Source organism: Dryobates pubescens, chromosome 12 (genome assembly GCF_014839835.1).
Source record: "Dryobates pubescens isolate bDryPub1 chromosome 12, bDryPub1.pri, whole genome shotgun sequence".
NCBI lineage: Eukaryota > Metazoa > Chordata > Aves > Piciformes > Picidae > Dryobates > Dryobates pubescens.
Window position 1 is genome coordinate 18,210,387 of NC_071623.1, and position 8,209 is coordinate 18,218,595.

Sequence of the window (8,209 nt, forward strand, 5' to 3'; positions counted from 1 at the left end):
AGGACATCTAACTGTTCCAAACACAGGATAAATTCCTCTCTGAGTCTCAGCTTTAATCTCTGCAAAGATACCGGGAAAATCCTATTTTCTGGGTGGAATCTCACAGTTCTTGTTTTAAGTGCTCTCTGATGTTAAGGGTGTGTCTAGGCTTTTCTAACAGACCTGACTCGTATCGAGACACACAAACAGCAGCAGAGTAACTATAATTTTTAAAGGATTATTTTGTATTTATAAGGCATAGGAAAAAATATATTAAAATCCTCTATATGCTCTCTAGCTTACCCAAGTGTTGCCAACATCTATGGCACGCACTATGATGAGATGTCTGCCTTGGCTGTTTCTGCTGCTGCTCTCTGAGAAATTATCGGGCTATCCAACCCACCAACCTTTGAATTAGTTTCCAAGGTCTGAACCTTCACGTGTTTACCAGTTGACCCTCCCAGTTTCTGCGCTTGCACTTCTTGATAAGCCTGTCTTCCCGGGAACTAGCCTGGAGAACTCAGGAAGCGGCAGGACACAAAAGCACCAAGGTCTTAGTTAACTACCGAAGGGCTGGCTCACTCCTGAGCAGCAAGCTGAAGTTACAACTCTGTCCTGCTTCAGCCAAGCCAGTTTAAGAAGGGGTTAACTTGTTTTGGCGCAGTAGGCGCCTTGATGCTGTGTTCAAAGGTGTGAAATTCCTCTTTATCAAGCTGGAGTATTTCGGTAGAACTAAGTTCACTGGAAACAGAGCAAAGTCCTGTTTTGTCTTGAAAATTCAACAGGAGAGAAAATAAAACAAGGTAATGTTTTTACTTACTGTATAGTTAACATTAACAGTTGCAACATGTACAAGACAAAAGCGAAATTTAAACAAAACCAGAGCCTTTGATAAAGAGGCAAAATGAATGAAAATAGGGGAAAAACCCCAAGCAAACAAGAACATATTTACAATGTGCCTCCCACAAAATCTCAATAAGGGAGGATGGTCTTGAAGTAGGTTTTAAAATAAAAGAAGAAATTGAAATACATCTCCCCCCAAACAGTTATAGCCCAGGTGGTTCAGATACTGTTATCTATGGGATTAGGTACCAATATAAGTGCAGAAAAAGTGGTAATATTAAACCAGACTGGATACAGGAGCATCTTGTCTCACACGATGATCATCTTTGCACTCCTCAAGGAAATGTTCTTGCACCAGTCCATCTGTTCCTGGGCAGTGCAGTACCCTTATCTCTGCATAGACAGCTGCACAAGCTTTATGAAGGCTGAAGTAATACTGTTAGGACATACTTTGTATACAATAGAATTAACTGAACTGTGAGAAGTGGAGTCTGTCTACAAATACAGCAGGGTGGCAAATACTTGTTTGAATAATAGGAAAAGGTTGGAAGGAAGGGAAAGCTAGTCTGGTGTAACAGGCCTATAAGCAAAATGCTAGAAAAAAGGTCTGGGAACATGAAAGATAGTCCCAGGAAGGAAATTTTTTCGTGGGAAATGGATGAGGCAACCTAATTTTTCATGCCTTTTCCCTCTGCAGCTTCTCTGTGGGTAATAAAAATATGCAATCTCAAACTGTATTTAGTAAAACCACACGAGGAGTTACTATGAAGCAAAACAACTACTTACTTTTACAGTTTCAAATACAAAAATGTTACAGCAAAATATAAATTGGTAGGAAGCAACTAAACTATCAAATATCTATGGCTGCATGCAAACAACTCCAAAGCAACCTGAATTTATTAGGAAATTATGAAGATGCTTACTTAATACTTAAAAATAAGCAGAGCAAGAGAGTTAGATTTCCAAGCACCTCAAATATTTATCAGTTCCTGCAGCTTTTGTAGATTTCCAAAAGAATACGATCTACCTACTATGATTTTTCCATATTGTATTCTTTCAGTTCTAGCATTCATGGGTCTGTGCTGATGCTAGAGCTGGGAAAAATCCCTCTCAGTACAAACACATGGTCTTAATAAAATTAACTATCAGATGATCTTCTTCTGTTACTTGACTTCCATCTGTGCTATCTGTTCTGATTTTTATTTTTCATTCCAAATATGTTCAGACGGAGAGTAATATAATCATTAATTTGCAAAGAAACTCTGAGTCCCACTTAGCCAAATAGAAATATAGTGTTAAGATCTAAAGCACAGGTTTTGTCAGCTTTGGATATTTATGGAAATACTGCTTTCCCAAGGCCATTTTCTACAGTGTGCATGCAGTCTTGTCCGAGTGGTTCTTATTGGGCCTAGACTTTGACAGTTTTAAGCAAAACAGCAGTGAAAATGCCAGCTCTGGATAGCATTTTTTTCCTTCAGAAGGACTGTTGTTTTTACCAGAGAGGTATTTAGGAAACGAGGTCCATCTCCAGCAGAATCTTGTATAAGCCAGATTGTACTCCTTTCTCAGGACAGCTTCAAATAACCTTCTGAAAATTCAGCCACCGAATGGGTGCACAGGAGTTTGGTGACCTATGTCTAATCAGTCTCAGAGGAAACAAACACTTCCAGCTAGCCAGTTTTAGATTCATACAAAGCTTTGATGTGTTTCGCTGTGGTTGGGATTTCATCCCGAAGGAATTGCAGAGCTAGTAAGAAAAAGCTTGGTAAACAGGCAAGTAAACTAGCACAGGCATTTCCTCTTCAAAAATTTACTTGCTTAATGCCAAAGTGTTGGCAATTAAGTAAAGGTAAAATTAAAGCATCAATCTTTTACCTCTTAGAAGAAAACAGTAATGCCACAGTTCTCATTATTCACCAGAAAGGATCTGTTTTCTCATGCCACCTTCTCTAAAGAAAAGAAACATTTTGGCTTTGTTGCATTTGCACCTTCAAACACAAGACTTCTTTACACAGGCAGCAGGAAAGCAAATACAATTCTTTGTTAAGGAATTAATGTAGCCACCAAACCAGAGTAAACTGATTAATAGAGTCAGACCTAAATGAAGAACAATTAAGTAAGATGAGGAAATGTAAACATATTTCAGACAATAATGAGGAAAATGTAGCAAGCAGTAAGAATGCTCTGAGTGTAGGATGTTGTACTACAGGTTAAGAAGTTTTATATTGAGGTGTGGAATAGTGGTAACTGTGATTCAGAAATAATTGCAGGTATCATCTGTTTTTTTTTCTTCACTCTGCAATATATTCATATTGCTAATAGGGCTTCATTGAGCCTCTTCAGTTAAAATAATGATTAACAAACAAACAAAAACTTCAAGAACTGAACATGTAGGAGTCAACCTGTTAAATGTGCCTTACTCAAAACCATAAAATTACCCTGTGAAATGTTACAGACAATACATCTAGCTGCCTCCATGGAAAGCACAGCTTCCTGAACATCAAGGAACTGCAAAGTTCCTTTGTTAGGTGTATTTGTCCAGAAATGCAGTCAGAGGAATGGAAACCATGAACTTGCTTATGCAAACAGTGCTTTCAGGTAATTTGCAATTAAACACATCTTTTCCCGAGTGAGTTGCTGGCTTGCTTAAGAATATCGAGGTGAAACTGAATGGCATTCTCACTTACTTATAACGTGCTTGATCCAGTGAACCAGATCAGTATTTTGTTTGTGACCAATCAGTGATTTACAGTCTTGTGCCTCCACCTGTGCAGTTTATCAAGGAATTAAAACAATGTCCAATTGTTGATAAAAATCAAGTACTTATACCTGATGCAGGAACAGACCATAAAAGCTTGCCATGCTGCAAGTAAATATAAGGAGGACACTTCGTTGTTACCCTTTTATAACAGGTTAATCAACAAGTTTTCAAGCACTTTGCAAATATTTGGTTAAATGTGAAACTAGCTATTTTCCTCCCGATAATGCATACCATTAATTCCCCTTTACAGAGCAGGAAATGCAAGTAGGTGGAAACAAATTTGCCAAAGTTCTATAGCAGATCTGGAGCTGAACTAGGATTGAAAGTGGGAAAAAAAAATAAATCCCTAACTCTTTATTATTCAGGCAAAAAAAAGGCAATTCTTTTCCAATAGGATTTATCGCTGGTTATCTCATGCAGGTATTCAGAAAACTCATCTGTTCAAAAGGTCTTGTCCTTTTTTCTTTAAACTTCTGTAGCACAGAGTTATTACCAAGGAACGAAAATCAGTAACCTTCCTGGATCCATAAAAACTAAGTTGTGTGTTGATGTAATATGTCAGGAGTAGCATTCAACATTTGAAAAACAAATCATAATTTGGAGGAGATCTGGCTCCATTAAATCACTGTTAATTTTGTCCAAGATTACATCTAGATCCAACCCATCACTTTTGGTTTCTAATTGGAAAAAGAAATGATCTTAATTTAAGATTTACTGTGGGCTGTCACTTTTTATTTTCCCAAACAGTATTTTTTATGTCTGCATCAGCAAAACTAAATATATTTGATTCTCATCTCTCCCGAAACACAGTTCCACCACTGTTTAAAGCCAATTGCATAAGAACTGATTAATTTTCCTTCTGCAAATGAATATCAAACAAAATATTGTTAAATGTCAGTGAAAATGCATTTGTGTGATTTCTTTTTAGAAGAGCAGTGAAATCAGTCTGCATTGAAGCTCATATTCACTGATGCATTGTAGTTGCTTCAGGCCTGTTTGCTGGCACAAGAGTAACTATAAACCTGTTTTAACTGGCTGAGTAGTTTGGATTTATGGCTGCATTGTGTTACAAGTGCAAGATAAAGTTAAGAGCTAGATCAGTGAAAAAAAAAAAAAGAATCCTGAGTATCATGAGAAAATTGTACAATAAATTAAAGCTGTCATTCAATTTCTGTGCTGTAAGAGTAGCATTATTTCAATGAGGATAGCAGGGCAAACTTGTAGGTCAAATTCTATTCTCATGTAGGAAAATGCAGTTGTATTTACATGGTAAGCCCCAAAATATCTAACAAAGACCAGTGTTAGAGTTTTCATTCTCTCTTGTTTTATTTTGACAGACAAGAAACCCATTGAAATAACATACATTTAAAGGGAAGTTAAGGTGACTTATTATTCCTGACAGTTTCTTCCCTCTGGGAAAGAGTAAAGAATTTCATATCTCTATACTAGAAAGCTAAACTGGGAGGGAAAAGAAAAACAACTGAGAAACAAACAAAAAAACCCACCCAATTTTCTGGTTTTCCATCTCTGTAGGGTTTGAAACTCCTAAAAAAAAAATTAAATCTGAAAGACTAGGAAAGAAGTGAGAATGTTCACAGGGACACACCTTTCTAACCTGCAAGTACATGACACCCTTTCCTAGTTTCTAAATAACAGGGTAATTGCTTTAAGTTGTGTTTTTTTTTCCCCCTCATATTTAGTCAGTACCCCAACAAAGTACTGCCTCCTGTTTCACAGGCATTCAACAAGTAGAAAAAAAACAACCAAACAAAAGATTATTTGTGATGATGTCTGCCTATTTATTTTGATTTCCAAATATACCTGCAGCAGGAGGTGTTTAGGAAGAGACTTGTTAGGGTGCTTGGTTGCGTGGTTTAGTTGATTAGGTGGTGTTGGATGGTAGGTTGGACGCGATGATCTTGAAGTTCTCTTCCAACCTGGTTTATGAGTGAGTGAGTAAGGTAACTTTACGTCTGTGTACTTTTGGGTAATACCAGCAGATGCAAATGTACTTCCAAAGTCAACATATAGCTAGTTTAAGTTTAGTTATTAAATAACTAATTAAGTTCCCAGGTTTGATGAAGTTTTATGGGTGAGTGCATAACTCTAGCCTCTGTCATAAAGTGTCAGCCACGGAGGTCTCTCTGATGGAAAAAAAAAAATGCATAGAGGGGCATAGTGAGATTCCTGATGCTTAAAGCTGGGTTATGAAAATGAAGGTGTTGAGTTGGGCAAGCCAGTTCCACATCTGAATTTTCTTATTGGTTTGGGGTTTTTTTGTTGTCGTCTCTTTGTTTGTATTATTTTGTCAGTTGTGGGCTTTAGCACCACATTTTCCTGGAGATGGCTCTAATTCTGATTCTATTGGTGTGGTACCTTGTGTGGTAATCCCAAAGTGGCAAGGGCAAATTAATTCGGACATGCTTTCAGTAAGTACTCTGCAGTGTGGCTTTAGAGAGGCCTTATCCCCCACTACTCTGGGGTTTTGAAGGGCAGGAATTCAAAAATATGAAAGACAAAGGAGCAAACAATATGTTAGCTATTAACAGGGTAGGAAACAGTCTGTGATGACAAAGAGCTGTGGAAACAAAGTGATTTACGATTAACTGGTGGGCAGAGCTACCTTAAAGAATAAAGGAGAGATGGCATAGGAAGACAAAGGTATCATGTGGTAGGATGTACAATAGTGGGTGATACTTAGGCTGGTGCTATAGAAATGTTAGCTTGTATGCCTGATTAAAAAAACAAACCAAAACAAACCCCACAAAACACCCCCCAAACTTCCAAACACCCTTCCCTTGCCCTGCTCACACATAAATAGGGAGGAGAAAACGGATTAGCAAACATTTAACTGTTATTATTTAAGTAAGAGAAAGGTGTTTGGAGTAAATCTTGAGATGAACGGTATTAGGTTAGATCATGTTGAAGCTCTCAGACACCTGGAATTCTGGGCAGTGAACTCTAGGAAAGTGACTTTCCAACTCACCTGCCCCTCCTACAACATACAGGCACCATAAGCAAACCAAGCCCTGACCTTCTCTCTCCTTTAAAGTTTGATTATAATTTTTTAATAACATGACAACTCAGCATCCTGTTCAGAAAAAGACAAGTTACATAATTAAAACATAACAACACATTCATACACCTGTTTTAGAAGAGGCTATAGGGCCACAAGCTCAGTCTTTGACTAGAAAAGTTGAACAGGCTTGACAGCTCCTGCTGCCAAGAGGAGGCAGTGTGCCACACACCGCTTCTGCTGCCCCCGCCACTCCAGCTCTCCTGTTCCTATCCTGTTCCTTTGACCTTTGTTAGGAAGCTGAGTTAACCCTGGGGAATATTAACCCAGTTAAAGAAAAAAAAAAAAAGGAAAAAGAGGGGGGGAAAAGGGATAGAGATCTGAAAGGCCAATCGTTTAGTGATCGAGTCTGAAGGGAGGGAGGGAAGAACTGGGCGAAAGAGGGTGGGAAGGCACAGTTCACCGGCCAGCTCAGCCCTCTCTCTGAGAAGAAAAGGTGTTAACAGCGGTAATCAACGAGCTGCTGGCTCATGCCCAGATCTTCAAGTCTGTAACTAAGCTGAGTGCCTTTCGCTTTAATGGAGTTAACCTGAATCCTCCCCAAGGCAGGTCTGGTACGTTTTTTTTTTTTTCTTTTTTCCTTGTAGTGCACAAAGCAAGGTGGGTCCTCGAAAAGAGTTTGAAACTTCCCTGGCAGAGGAGCACGCTGCTCCTCAGCACAGCGTATTTGTTACCTGTTACTGTGTCCTGCACAGTTTCGATTGTAACAGCTGAAGGATCGCTGAAGTGGCTACATAAAGACAACAACAATTTACAGAGGAATCGGCCTTAATGTTTTACATTTCATTTCTTACTTATATGGAGACATCGTGCAAGACATTTGGGCAAATTCAAAGTGAAATAGAGGATATTCTTAAAAGGAATACCTTTTTGAAAAAGAAATTGTTAGGTACTCTAATAACTAAGTGAGCTTTATGTTGAGAGAAAGCTAGACACCACTCATACAGGAGTACATAGCTTTCAAATGACTTTCAGAGAAAAAAAAATCAACAAAAAAAAACTAAAAAGAGATTAATTTCTAAAACAGAGGAATATTTAGGTTCTTCTGTAGCGCAGGACAGATCTCGAAGGATCTCTCCTTCTGGCTATGATACCAAGTGATGATTTTGCAGGGCTGTTTCTCTCCATCTTGTTAAGGAAAGAAGAAAATTAGATTAGATACCCTACTTCAAACCTAAAATATCTCTAAGGTCCTGAAGGCCCTTGACAGAGTTACTGTAAAGACAAGGGCATGTAGCAGGCACATGTGTTAGAGAAAAGGTAATGAAACAGCATTTTGGTAGTGACTTGGGATAATTTTATGTTCTTACTTCATGTGAAATGTGAGATCCAATTCCTTTAACTGAATCCACACTGGAAAACTATTGAATCTCACTGGTTCCTTTTCAGAGAGCGTGAGCAAAAATAGTCATACAAAAAGGTTAATCTGAAAAGCCCAAGTTCAAGTTTTAAGATGTTTCAACCAGTACTCCTTATGTTTTTATAATAAAGGGTCCTTATAATTCTCTTTGAATAAACATATAGAGCTGGAAAAATATTGGAAGTATGAT